Below are 15,763 nucleotides of genomic sequence, written 5' to 3'. Positions count from 1 at the left end.
TTGGCCAACAGTTTCATAATTTAAAAAAGAAGATATTCACTAACTTATAAATGTAATGAGAAGTGATTAGGAGTCATTTTAATATTGTGTCCCGTTAGTAGAACAAGAGAATAATAGTAGTAGTTTCTCCCCTAAAGGCTATAACCTCTGTAGTTACAGGTTCTTGGCCCAGATATCTGTGTCAGGTATTGGTTCCACTTTGTGTTGTTGACCTTAAGTCCAAACAGAACATGTTTTGTTAACATCATAACATTTATGCCACTATTGCAAAAGTGGATATATCTTGCCAGGTTGGTCAATATTGTAGCTCACAAGGCTCACAACTGGATAAGAGTGATGATTAATTTTCTCCTCTAGTAGCATGCATATCACCTTCTAGCACTATGAAAGCTAACCAGTAGGGATGAAACTTCTAGGCCAATACTAGCTTGATTTTTCCATGTTCTATGTTCAAATATATGATATATTCAGCAATAGGGCCTTACTCCCAAGTTCTATGGGGATAACCAAGAGCAATGGTAATAGCCTGCAATATTTGGGGATCTACAGGTTGTCATTTTCTAACAACTCCAATAGAAGTAGTACATTCCTGAATTTCTGCTTGTTGTTTGTTAGCCTGTGGAGCATTAGCTTTAGGAGCAGTGTTGCCCTGTGATGTGGTAACTCTGATTTAAATTCTTTTTATATGTGCATATGTTTATATTTTGTGGCATTTATGTAGTTATAGTAATCTTCATATGACTTTTTCTGAAAGTGCTTAGTGTTAGTTGTCCCCTCCATATTCTCTTTTCTATACTGTCCTCCCATCCCCATCAACTTTAACCCTTCCCATTCTGTTATTCCCATTCTTCCCTTTCCATTAATGTGTTTTCTTCCTTGAAAGTCCCTCCACATTTCCACGGCCTCTTACAAACATTGTGATCTCTCTGAATACTCCAAGTGGAACACACGTATCTAGAGAGTCAAAGTTAACTTCCACAAGTGAAACAAGTGCTATTTCTTTCTGGGTCTGAGTTACTAGATTCATAAAGATGGATTCCAATTCTTTCCAATTCTTTGCAAATTTCACAATTTTAATTTTCTTAATATATGAATAATATTCTGTGTAAATGAAACACATTTTTATTAGTCACCCATCCATTAATGGGCATGGCTGTTTCCATTTCCTGGCTATTATGAATAGAGGATCAGTGAACATGCATAAATAAGTATCTCTGTAGTAGGATGTAGAATCCTTTGAGCACATGACTAAGAGTGGTATAGCTGAACCACATGGCAGATCTAGTTCTACTTTTTTGAGGAACCTCCACACTGACCTCTATAGTGACTACATCAGTTTGCATTCCCAATACAGTAAGTGTCCCCCTTTCCCCACATCCACACCAGCATTTGTTATCATTTATTTTGATCTTCGCTATTGTGACTGGCTTAGATGAAATAGCAGTATAGTTTTAATTTACATTTTCCTGATGGCTTAATGAAGTTGAAAAAATTACAAAACAATCAAAAAACATTTCTCACCCACTTGTATTTCTTTTGTTCTCTCTCTGTTTAGTTCGTTTTTCCCATTTGGAAATTGTTGGGTTTTTTTTCCTGAGTTCAGTATTTTTTTTTAATATATTCTAAATACTAGTCAACTAATGTGTAGCTGGTAAAGATTTTTCATGTTCTGTAGATGACCTTTTCATTTGGATCATGGTATTTGTTGTTGTGAGTCTTTAGTTACTTTTGATATCTATCTTGTGCTTTTAATCAGTGCATTTCTCAGTGTGTCAATGTGTCTACATGTTTCTTTTCTTGCTTCAGTTTATGTTTTGTATTCTGCATTTCTGTGTCCATTTTGGCATATCCTTCTATTTTGAGTTTATTGTTTATTTCTATATTTTGCCTTACATGTGTCTTTTGTTGTGGAATAATATTTTTGTACACTATGAAGATGCATTGCTCTCATTAGTTTCAGAAGAGCCAGTCAGAGAGATCTCTGGGAAGGAGAAAGGTGGAGTTACCATCCATACAGAGAGGAAAGCAAGATATGCAAGAGGACAAGTAAGTGCCATAAGTCATGTGGCAACATATAGATTGATTTTTTAAAAAATGGGTAAATTTAAGTTATAAGAGTTAGTTAGTAACAAGCCTAAGCTATTGTCTGAGCTTTTATTATTGGTAAGAAGTCTACATGTGGTTGTTTGGGACCTGGCTGGCAGGACAGAGAAAGTCTGACTGAAGTCTTTCTCAATTTGTTTTTGACTTTAGTTTTCTATTTATATTTCACTTCTTTCATTATACAAATCATGGGCTTTTATGTGATGTCATATCTGCTAATTATAATTCATGGTTTGTACATGTATCAAAACATCATTTTGTACTTCATAAATATATACAATTTCTACTTGTCAAGATAAAAATAGAAGAGAGGGAGAAAACAGTTCTGAACAAAAGTTAAAAATATAAATGTATCCTATTTTCTTTTACTACAAAAATTAAAGGCAAAAGAAAAAATACAAACCAGTTAATGACTGTATAAAATAGATATGTTTTCAGTGTTAATTATGCACATCTAAATTAAAACAATGAAGTTTATTTTAGATATCAGATTGCTAGAGGTGTCAATAATGGAAAAATAGTTCTAATAGGATTTATTATGTACTAGTGACTCAACTAGGAGGGCCTTATCTTAAGTATATATAAAATTTTACTCAAAAATTTTGCTTTAGAAATTTGCCCTAAAAAATAAGGAGAAAAATACACCACTGGCTACTTTAGATTTTCTGTTAGTACTATACCTAGAAGTAAATGTCCAATGGTGGATCACTGAACAAGCAAGTTATGTTATAGCAAATACAGTATTTTATGGATCTATTGTTGAAGAAATTATGGACTATTTATCCCCAGAGAAATTTACTTCCCTATTATGTTGATAATTAAATGGATAAAAATGTACATATTTTGCAAAATAATGTATCTATTCGAGAAACATAAAGAGATTTTTGCATTAACCATGTGCCAAGTATTATAGAAGCACTATAGATAGATATTCACAATATTTTCTGTAGCACTTAGGTGAAACAATTGCCTTTTCTATAGTTTGGATTTGAAAAGCAAGTATTGTGGAAAGATAAGAAACTCACATTAGTTTGAGAAGCTTTTTGTTAACTTTTTATTTACAAATTTTATTTTATGTGTCTAGCTCCTTGCTTATGTCTGTGTACCATTTGTGTACTCACGTGTTTGCTCCATATCCATGGATACCAGAAGAAAATGTTTGATTCCCTGGAACTGTAGTTATAGATAGTTATGAGTCATCTGTGGGTGCTAGGAATTGAATCTGGGTCCTCTGGGAGAGCAGCCAGGGCTCTTAACTACTGAGCCATCTCTATAGTACCAAGTTAAATTCTAAGTCTGCTGAATAATTTTCTTTTGTATTTTGAAATATTAAATACTGATAACTTTTCATACTTTTGTTTTTCTCCCTCCCAATGTAAATTATTATTGCTCTACAAATGCCAGTTCCTCATCTCACCTTGGAAATTATCTATTTTGGCATATATTTGTCTTAATGAGTTGTCAAGAAAAAATATTTATTTAAATATTTTAAACAAACAGGGAAGAAAAATATTAACCCTCACACTTGTCAGAATGGTCATCGCAAAGAATCTGAGTCAATATAATCTGAATCAATAAATATGAATTTGGCCCTGATACCAATAACAATAAAACTTCAAATTAAAATGTTTAGTGTAGTCCAACTACAACTTAATATACAAAAGTTTGCATAAGGAACTATTTCCCAGTGAGTATTCCTGGATGTCAGGGTTCTCATTTGGCAGGTGTGCCATAGACATAACGTTAGCTTTTTAATCATCTTCAGACATTATCCTAATACGGACATATAAGGACATATTGCAGTGGTTCCATTCCCTTAAATAATACCTGCTAGATTTATTTCTAGAAGGATCTTTTTTTTAAAGACATGTTTATTGAGGGGTCATGGGAGTTATTTAGGAAGAGGGGGCTGTTCAGAAGCAGATCTACATTTCATCTCAAGACCTTTTGGCTTTCTGGACTGCAACTCAGAGCCAACATTTTAATGAGCCACCAATGTTTACTTCCATTAAATAAAAACTGGCACACCTTTTCCCCAAAGAATGGCATTCATATTTATAAATTTCCTCTCTCTTGTTATTTTATAATAATAGGTGGATAGTATGAATGCCCAGGAACATTGTAATAAACCCCTGACAATGGAAGCAGAAGACACAGAGTGCAGCGGAAGCAGAATCCTGACCAATGAAAGCAGCTACACAGTGTAAATGAAAGACTATTGCAGGGCACTGAGACATCATCAGAATATCAAATCTGTATGTCTTAAGGAAATAAAAGAAATAAAGCAAGCCTATCAGCTACCTAAGCAGAACTTTGAATATTAACTCTGAATTTTCTGGAAAGAAGAGAATATGCAGGAAGACCTTTATAATGATTCTACCTGCACCCACATTTATTGCTGTCATACCGTAATGGTCTCTGCAGCTGTTTTTATGGAAACCAGAAGGAGAACAAGCTACTACTGGTCCAAACATAGTCCTTTATTTATGTGAGTGATGACAGATGGGTGCACACACTGTAGCCACATCTTCCTTCTGGCTGTACAAACAGGTACCCTCCTGTGCTCCCCTCCCCACTGTGCTACAACATTGGGTACTGTAAAAGATGTTCTGAAGTAGCCATTTTTCCTTCATGTTTGGTCTTTATCTGACAGAAACGGGCAGAAGTGATATCAGAGCTGTAGTAGCACACAACAAATATGGTGTTATCAGTGGAAGCTGCAGCAGAGTGACCAAAAGACACTGAGGAGTCCAGAGAGTGTGTGTGTGTGGGGGGGGTAGAGATGATGGGAGTAGAGATAATGAAGACAAGGACTATGTGGGACTGAAGAAGAGAAGTGATGGGTACTGGTTATCCAAAGTGTTGTAGAAAGCTGACAAAGTTCAATGGCCAATGGTCTCAAATGCCCTGGGATGGAAAACTATTATCCCTACATGGCTAAGGATTCTGGTGCTTGGGATATATATTGAAAGATATCACACCAGAAGGAATTACAGGCTGCTCCTATCTGTTTTCACACCTCCCTGCAGCTGGAAGCTAAGAATACTAGCTGTGAAATGCTGGGGCTACCAGTAGTTAAATTCCAGAGTGATATAACCCCCCAACCAGAATGCCTAGATCTGAAACCCTAGCTCCTGTAGGTCTCCAAGCATAGAGTTATAAGCCTCTAGATATGCCATCCAGATCCTAGGCCTTAGGATGAGCCTAAGGATTGTCAGCAAGCTTCTTCTTGGCTACCCACAGTTTTCATCCAGGTAGAGAAAAAGGACCTTAGCCAGTTGGCTGGTAACACTGCTTCCTCTTGTTCTATATTCCTCTTGAAACACACTTCACCAGCCATACTGCCTCCATGAAAGATTTCCACCTGGAATAAAAACTCAGGGAAGAGAATGCTATTACTCATTGTTAAGTTCCACTTTTCCAGTTCAATACTTGACACAAAACATGCATCTATTATTTAGTTACTTTTAATTGTGAGACATTGTCTCACATAGCTCAAGTTGGTCCCAAACTCATTAAGATTATGTAATAATGAAGCATGACCTTGGATTTCTGATCTTTAGCTTCTACCTCCTAAGTGCTAGGATTGCATGAATGTGCTACCACTATGCTTAATTTATGGGGTACTATAGATTGAATCTTGTACATGCTAGGCTAGTATAGTACCAAACTACATTTTTCAGTTTTTCAACCTAGTTAATAATTCTTAAGGCATGAATGAAGAAGTATGTAATCAATCACTAGAACCAAAACAAAAAACAAAAAACAAAAAAGAAAAGAAAAGAAAAGAAAAAGAAAATGAAGTAAAAGAAAAGAAATATGAAATCAAGAAGAAAGAACCATAAATCCAGTTATTAGTAGGAGGTAGGACTGGTAATCAATCAGACAGAATTCAGCTCTTCCTACTATACTCCTAATTATTAATATTGCTAATCATTTATATGTGAAATTAACCCCAATTTTGAAGTCAAAGCCATTTCCATAAAGTTACAGGTGAAAGAGTCACAGTACAATAGGTTGGATATTCCTTGGGTGTCTCAGCTATTCCCAAACCTCATGACCACAAAACATGAGTGGTCCCTGGACTATTGGAGAAACGAAGGTTAGCAGCCCAACAGATAGCCTATTGCTGTTACTGTAGAGTTGCTATAGACTTGTGTAGCTTTAGAAAGGGAATATACTGTATATCTCATAATATATCAACTGGACAAATTAATTGCTTATTATTCTTAAGCCTTTTCCCAGGAGATAGAGGCACAAAACACTCCCAAAAGCTTTATATAATGGGTGTGGAGTTGAAAACTCTTATGATTCACAAAGACAAAGATATATATATGTATGTATGTATGTATGTATGTATGCATGCATTGTAATGTGCATGTGTATGATTTCACATATATATGTGAGTACAGATACCTGTGTGTGTTCTTGTGGGAAGGGGCCAGAGGACAACCCGAGGTGTCTCAGAAACACAGTCCTTCTCCTTTGAGACAGAGTTTCTATTGGCCTGGACCTCCACAAGTAGGTTAGACTGGCTGGCCATGGAATCCCAGAGATCCTCCTGTGTTTGTGTTTACAGTGCTGGGGTTCCAATGTGGCTCATCACACCCAGCATTTTTCAAAGGATTCTGAAAACTTAAATTCAGATACTCATATGCTTTTTCAAATGAGCTATACCCCCTTCTTAGTTAGGGTTTTCCTTGCTGTGAGAAACCACATGGCCATGGAACTCACACAAAGGAAACTTTTAATTTGGGTAATTCACTTTCACTTTCAGAGGTTCAGTCCCTTATCATCACAGCAGGGAACATGATAGTATGCAGGCAGATGTGGTGCTGGAGCTAAGAAGCCTTTATTTATTTATTTATTTATTTATTTATTTATTTATTTATTTTTATTTAATTTTATATAACAAAGTCCAATTAAATGAAAACAAACATTTATACACAATATTTGGGAATTTGGGCGTCGTTCTTTCCAAACTACTTCCTGCTGGTAAGGGGCGCTGTCTTGGGGGATTCGAAGAAGATTCAGATATCCTAGCTGTAGTCTGCAGGGCTGTTTTGTCCAGCTGTTTGGAATGTAGGATCAGCTTGTACTCTGTTTCAGGCGGTCTGGCGTGATCAAACCACATTAGTCTGGAAGGAATCCACATCTTTTCATTTTCTGTGGAAACAAAAATAGAAATACTTTTCCCCAGTAACTTGTTCTTCAACTTAAATTTTGGAGTCAAAGCGTTTTTTTTTTTTTTTTTTTTTTTAATTTATTATTTTACATGTCGATCCCAGTTCCCTCTTTCTCCCTCCCTCCCTCCCTCCCCTCCAGCCCTCCCTCCCTCCTTCCCTCCCTTTTGCCCTCTCTGCCCTCTCCCATGCACTCTAAACACCCTCCCCTCCCAACCCCCCACCACAATACCATATGTAGGGGAATGCCATCCAGTTGGGGTCATGTAGATCTGACAGGTCCTATGAAGTAGGGACTAGGGAGAAGCCTCATATCTTAACTCATGCAGTTACACTGAGTAAAAGGGAGCTCAAAGTCTGCCCCCACAGTGATACACTTCCTCCAACAAGGCCACACCTCCAAATAGTGCCACTCTCTTTGGAGGCCATGTTCTTTTAAACCAACACACACACACACACACACACACACACACACACACACACACACCTGCAGCCACCTATACATATTTCAGCACACTCCTATTCAGTTCTGAGGAGTAGCAGCTATGCTACTGCTATTGTAAAGGCATTTGTATATCTCAGGTATTTGACTTTCATATTCTCAGGAGGACATATTACTTGATTCTTTGTTTTTTTTCCCCCCTTATCTTATTGTGGTGGTTTGAAGGAAAAAGGTCCCCAAAGGGAGTGACATTTTTAGGAGCTGTGGTCTTGTTGAAGTAGGTGTAGCCATTTTAGAGGAAGTGTGTCACTGTGGGGGTGGGCTTTGCTCAAGCTTCACTCAGTGTGATAGACAGTTCTCTTCCTGTTGCCTTCAAGATGTAGGACTTTCAGCTAATTTTTCAGCACCATGTCTGCCTGCACACCACCATGTTCCCCATCATAATAATAATGGACTAAATCTCTGAAACTGTAAGCGAGCCACTTCAATTAAATACTTTCCATATAGAAGTTGCTGTGGTCATGGTGTCTTTTCACAGCAATAGAAACCCCGAGATACCGATCTAGACCTACGCACCAACAGCCTCCCTCCTGTCCATTTAATCTACAGCACTACAAAGCACAGAAAACTAAACTTGTCATTGTTTTAATGGCTCAGATTTGCAGGTAGGGAGCGTCTGAAAATAGTCTTTGGTTTCCAGTATGTCATTCATTGTCCCAGGCAGAACTATCAGCACCTGTTATTGCAGTAAGGAGCAATATGCCCAGTAATGCTCAACATATGTAGCCTGTTCATGTGCCAGCTTCTGTTTCCTTTCTGATTTGCTATCCAGCTTCCCGCTGAGACAAAAGCTTTGGCTTTATTTCCAAGCCATTTATCTGAGATTTGGTCTTCTCCCCACCCCGCCTCACCTCCTTAGTTTGGAAGCTGGGAACTGGGCCTATTTTGAGGGTCACTTCAAATTGGATTAACCTAACTGCCTTTAGAATAGTAATATATCCAGGTGGTTGTGGCACATGCTTTTAATCCCATCAGTTGGGAGGCAGAGGCAGAGGCAGAGGCAGGCAGATCTCTCAGAATTTGAAGCCAGTCTAGTCTACAGAGTGTTTCTAGGGTAGTTAGGACTACACAGACAAACCCTGCCTTAAAAAAACCAAAACCAAAATAAAAGGAAGAAAAAGAAAACAAAACAAACAATAACAACAACAACAAAACTCCAAAACAAACTCAAACAACAGTCAAAAACCAAAAAGTAAGTAACAGTAATAGTAAAATAGTATTGATACAGTACTACTACCCAAAGATTCTTTTTATAGTAGCCTGTCCTCTTAGGTGATAAATATCTCCTAAATATTAGCATAGACCTCAATTGATCAAATGTATATACCTTTTTAAGTAACAACACTGCTGTCAAAATAGCTTCCTCAGATTCAGTTCTATTGTCTCTTTTTTCTTAGTAAGACAGCATGGTATGCCTGAGTGCAGAGTTCACATATGTTAGGACACATCCAAATGTCTGAAAACAGAATGAGATAATGAAAATAATTGTGTGTTATTGAATCATAGAATTTCTGAAATTATTAGAAAGCTGTGTGCCTTAAGAAAGCATGTAAGATTTTTATAAATGGGTGAGTTAGGTATGGCTGTGCTCAGAATTCCTAAAAGTCCAAAGTACACTGAGCTATCATCTGGTTTACTAACAGTGGATTCATTGTAACAGAGTTTTATCTACTCTCCTCCATGTAAAGTAAGAGTGCTGAGTTGTGGAAGGCCTAGAATTCACATGTTAGAATAAAACTATTATTTTCCTGTTGAAGTTTGTCTTAAATCCTGTTACATTGCTGTGAAGAGACACCATGACCAAGGATATTTGGAAAAGAAAACATTTAATTGGGGAATTCATGATTGTCATGGTGGGAGGCATGGTGGCAGCAGGCAGGCAGCTGAAGTAGCAGATAAGAACTTATATTATGAGACAACCAAGAGAGACAGAGAAATGGGCCTCGTGTGGGTCTTTACAACCTTAACGTACATCCCTAGTGATACACCTCCTTCAATAAGGACAACATTCCTAGTCCTTCCTAAGCAGTTCACTTCACTGAGAACTGAACATTCAAATACCTGAGCCTGTGATGGCCATCCTCATTTAAACCACCACAGAATTAAAAACAGTGATATTTGTAGAAGGATGATAACTGCACTAATATCTATTTTAATATTAATCAGAAGATTTCAATCTAGTAGGTGCTTTGTACTTGGGCATTGTTTTTCAGTTGGACAAGATAGCAGTATGACTAGGATATGGTAAAGATAGCCTCATCGATTGATTATCAGCAAAAATGGAGTGACAATGAAACGGCAAGGATGGACATTCTTTGATAGAAACTGTCAGCTGAGTTCCACACAGAACGTATGTATGAAATACACATAGACTGCTAGAACAAACAGTAAAGTTAATAACACAAATAAAAATAAGTGGCTGAAAAAAAGCATAATAATTGCTTGTGGAGCTAGTCAAAGGGCATGTGCTTTCCAATTTCAATAGAATTGTAAAATGTTAAAATGTTTGTTTTCCTTAGAGAAAAACGATCAGTTGATACTGGATTTCAGGAAATCACTATCATCAAGAAGTATCTGCCACTGTTAATGAGTGAATGAAAGGCCATTTGTAAGACTGTGTTTACTCTTTGGAATATGGACAAGCAGGAAATGAGGAGATTAAACCAGTTATCAGTGTATAGGGTTTATTTTTTCCTCCAAATAGTGTGTAAGATTTGGTCAGATGACAATGACCAACATTTTAGTATAACATAGTAAAAATGTAGAAATATAATCAGAATACTAATTGGATTGTTTTTAACCTTAGAAATATATATATATATATATATATATATATATATGTATGTATATTATATAATATGTATTATATAAATGTACAATACATTAAATATACAATTATATATGTGCATATATAAATTCATATATATTATATTAGATGAATTTTATGGGATTTGCTTCAATGGATACACTTTTTTGTTGCCATGGTTTTATTACCCTTCCATTATCAGACAGCAAAAGTAGTCTTTTTGAGCACATGCACAGTACCACAGCAAGCTATATGATCCTCTTTAAGAAATTTGTAGAATCAAATAAAGATATGAATACATGCTTATTTACTTGTTTAGCAAGGCGACTATTTACTCAATACTAGGAACTTTAGAAAGCACTACATATAAAAGAAAGCAAAATCACATAGTTCCCGACAGGTTACTGATTATAATCTAGTGGTGCATTTAATGCACATTAAAGATTAGTAATTATGATAATTAACATTGTGAATAGTAGCACAGCGTCAGAACAACAGAGTCTAATAGAAAAGCAATGTGATGCTCATTATTTGATTTCGTGCAGAAGAGCTAAGGAAACGTTCTTTGAAGAAGCTTCATTTGAGGTAAGGATGTTAACAAGGTGATGGGCAGGATCTAGATAGAAATATTGACATAAGTGGAACCTCTGGGGTGGAGAAAGAGTTGTGTTTTAGGGACTGATGAATCAATGAACGTGGAATGATAGAGTGGTAATGGATCTAAATATGATTCATAAGGGAGGAAGGGAGTCAATCTTTGCAGAGTCTAGTGCCTGTGGAAGATGATTTATATTTTTAGCACCACTAGAATTTAGTAAAATAAACACCAATTTGTGAATTATGTAAGTGTTAACTTTCTACCACAAAAAGGACCAAAAAGAGGTGAGTGGGATGAGTTTCTGAATTGATATATATATATATATATATATATGTGTGTGTGTGTGTGTGTGTGTGTGTGTGTGTATGCATGTGCGCGCGCGTGTGCCCAAGCACATGTGTGTGTGTGTGTGTCCTAGTAACATTTACCTTAGCTGAATGCCCTGTACAAAGTTAAACTTGTATGAAAATATGAGAGTTAAGAAGTATGAATTGATAATTGAGTAATCCATATACTATCTGGTGAATTTGTTTGAGGCACATTGAACTTGAAGCCATTACAAGACATCTATGTTGAATTTTTGTAGAGTATAATTACAATGGGCAAAGACACATGCTTAGCATTAAATAAAGACTTATTTAAAAGTGGGCATTGCAGCAAGGAAGGATGAGAGTGTTCACAACCAAAGTTTGAGGACTGTCATATCCAATTCTTTAAAATGTCATGTTGCATATTTTCTTTTATAATAAACTGTAGACTTTCTTGAGAGTTGCTTTGTACTCCTAGGCAAGGTCTTATGAATGATATTGGGGCTGGGAATAGGAAATCAAGTCAAAGGCAGCAGAGAAAGAAATCTTTGCTAATTTCAAATATCCCTCTTAAAGGAGTACTAAACATATATTCAAAAGTGACTATACATCAATATAAGTGTTTGAAGTCTATAAAATAATTAGAATTGTTTCCCAGGATATAAATGCTGCAGAGGACACTTTTGAGCTGGGATTTAAGTGTTTAGACCATGTGACATGAATACCTGGTAATTGCAAAGGATTCATCTCATTGAAGACACTTCAGAGATTGAGTCAGAAATGGCAGCAAGGATGGACTCAGGAATGAAGATATGGACCAAAATCCAAGTACTATAGAATGGATAACCAAAACTACATAACTGTCCAGAAAAAATAAGGTAAAATGAGTCTCAGGTTAGGCTACAACTAGAATCAGTATAGTAAGAATGCAAGAATGAGGACCGGAGCTTGACTCACACAAAACATGTGAAAAATCCAGGCTTGTCATGTGCTTGGGATTCCAGTACTGGGCAGATGGGGACAGGTGGCTCCCTGTAGCTCACTCGCCAGCCAACCTCGTCTAACTGGGGAGTTCTAGTGAGAAATCATGTTGTAAAACACATGATGGATGGTACATAAACGATAGATGATCTTTGCCCTCTACATAAATAGTTGCTCATCTCATACACATATGGGCACCTATGTCCTCAACACAACACACAAATGGAGGCAGACATGAATCTTGTATATTCAGTTTTAAAGAGCCTTGAAAACAGTGAACATCAACTGCTAATGCGTTCCACCTGGTCATAATGTATAGTTAGAGTTGAAACCTTAACAGAGAAGAGCAAACATTAGAGTGCAAAGAGGATGTTCCATGTGTTGGGTAGAATCTTGGTTCTTATAATCTTGACTTCCTAGGGCTATTCTAATGAATATGCTACTTAAGGTGGAAAGCAGGCTTTGACAATGCAGTTAAGGCTGCTAGTCATCAGAACTTAGACTATGGAGCTTATGTAGATTACCCATGGAGAACTAATGCAATCACACAAGCTCCGGAAAGTGGAGATAATTATTTGTTTAATAATAGACATTTGAAGTCTCAAAGAGCTAGAAATTGTTGATTCAAAGATAAAGGGAACCATGTGTCAAAGGTGCAGGGAAATGAAATTTTGCAAGTCCAGGGAACTAAATTCTACCAACAACTGTGAGTTTGAAAGCACGATCTTTTCTAGAACCTCAGAGACTGCAGCCACCAACACTTGGATTTCTGTTTTGTGAGTTGGGACTGGAAAGCAGGATAGTATAGAGATTAGAAATAAAATTTGAGAGTGAGGATATGAAAAAAAAAAAAGTTGGGAGAAAAAGCACCATGACACAGAGGAGTGCACACAATCATATATGGGGTCAGGCGTCAGGGTCAGGGACATCCCACTTGCTACCAAGTTGTGCCTAGGAGGGGATAGGTTTTGAGATTTCAGAGTAGCTGAAAGAAAGCAACAGTGCCTAGCCATGATTGGAAAGGATAATGGCTCCTGGGAGAGTAGCTGGAATGCCAATGGAGGGATGAATGTTCAGTGCTGGTACATCACAATGCAGGGGATGGGGTGTTAATAGAAAGGAGATAGTTATAAAGGCAGGCCCCTATGCACAAATGATGAATTCAGTTGCACTGTTCAGGAAATAGTGCTGATATTGCTGAGTTCCCTGCTACCAGGGAGCCGGAAATGCTTCTCATGGATTATATTAAATGTTGGGAAATTTAATTACTTGTCCCTTACAGCTCTCTTCCTCCCCACCCAGCTGTAGAACTTCCATCCTCTCAAGGTTGAGCAATCAAAGTTGTTCTCAGAACTTTCCAATACACAGTGTTCATACCTTGACCCCAGGTGTAGGTGGTGTATGACTTCCTCCTATGCTTAGCCCATCCTGTCTTTGGTATATAAGCCCATTACTCTCTTAATAAACAGCAGCTTCTTCTTCTTCACTTCTCGTGGTGGTTTGTTAAGTGCTTCAATCCCAACACCCTCTGCCAGCTCGGTACTCTGGTAGCACAAGTGGCGGTCCCACAGAGATTTGGAAAGTGAGGAATTGTGGCTGGGTTGCTCTGTAGCTGGCAGGAGTGCACTGGGACAAGGTATGTACAATAATATGGGAATTGCTTTAAGTACCTTCTCCTTGTGGAGGTTAGTCAAAGATGTCTTACTAACAGACAAAGTTAAAGTGAATAAACAACTAGAGACAACCAAAGAGGCTTTTATAGAAGTCCAAGAGGAGGAAACTAGCCAATCTGTAAACTCAAAACAAAAAGACATAGGAAAAGTAACAATTAGTCAGATCCCCAGTAAAGAGAATGATACAAAATGGTTAACATCTTCTGAGTCCCAGTCAGAGGACTACTTAAAGAAAGAAACTTTATTAGTCCAATTTATATATGCCTTGACTTGAAAATGCCCAAATATTGTTTACAGAGAAAAGGGTTTTAGGAACAACAGAACAGAGACAAGCAAGGCTTCATAGTAACAGCATTTTCTCGGTGGGACTCTGTTTTGTTAGAGACAAGCAGAGATTTACGCAGCTCCTTTAAGGGAGGTTTCCTGGCTCAGCATAGTGGCAAAAACCCACAAGGCTTTTAAGAAACCCTGTTAACAACTAAATGGTGTATACCAGAGCTGGCAATGGCAGTGACCACATCTCCAAGCCCACAGCATGCTGCTGGATAATAGCATAGACCAAGGCAGTGAGCATAGCTCTCAGTTCTGGAGGTAAATATACCCCCCTTCTTTTTTCTTTGTTGTCTGGAAGGGGTCTGTGGGGGTGGGGAAACTCTTAGTTGTTCTTCCAGAAACTGCTCCCTGATGAATTGCTGGGTTCATGGTATGCGGTGGCTCCCTGTTCTAGACTGGTATGTGGTGGCTCCATTGCCTGTTCTAGACGATGGAAGGACTACAATGACTTTGTATCAACAAAAAGGGGACTTTGGAATTACTGCTGCAATTGTGGCTAACATTGTCATTTCTGAAACCACTGCCACTGCAGCAGGATTTGCCATTTCTCAAAATGTCCAGACCCCAGCTATTTTAATTGAATGCTCAGAGAAAGTTAGCCAACCTTTGGACCTCCAAAATAGTTTAAATACTCACATTCAATTAGGAATATTGACTTTAAATCAATAATTGTCGTTAGCTCAAGAACAGGTTGATTATTTATGGATTCATCAACTATTGTCTTACTATTATTCTGTTTGTGTGACTCCTAGAAATGTTGTTAATGTTTCTGATGGAATGTTACCTTTGTCAGTTTCACTACTGAGTTAAGCCACACGCTATTAAGGTAATTAATGCAACTTGTGTGGATCTTGTAAAGGCTAGGAAATTTCATGTTCCACGTGGGGGGATGGGGTACAGCACTTGTCAGGTTCTATTGCATTATTCCTACTTGTGGTCCTGGGTATCGGTGCCTGCACCTGGATTCTGCAACCAGTATAATAGACAGGCAAGTGTCACCCGACAGGCAGTGTAACCTGAATCAGTCTGAGTATGGCTGCAGATGCTGGAGAAGCAATAACCAATGACAGGCAACTCCTAGTGGGATCAATGCCGCCTAAGACAGGGAATGATGAGAGCATTCCCCACGATGGGTGAGGTATTTGTTCCCCAGGTGACCTAAGACAGGGATCGCTTCATTTAAAAAATAAAAAGGAAGGAACTGTTGAGAAATTTAAGTACTTTCTTCCTCCCCACCCAACTGTAGAACTTCCGTACTCTCACGGTTGAGCAAGGT

Source organism: Phodopus roborovskii, unplaced genomic scaffold (assembly GCF_943737965.1).
Source record: "Phodopus roborovskii unplaced genomic scaffold, PHOROB, whole genome shotgun sequence".
Taxonomy (NCBI): Eukaryota; Metazoa; Chordata; class Mammalia; order Rodentia; family Cricetidae; genus Phodopus; species Phodopus roborovskii.
Note: the sequence above shows the minus strand (reverse complement) of the source record.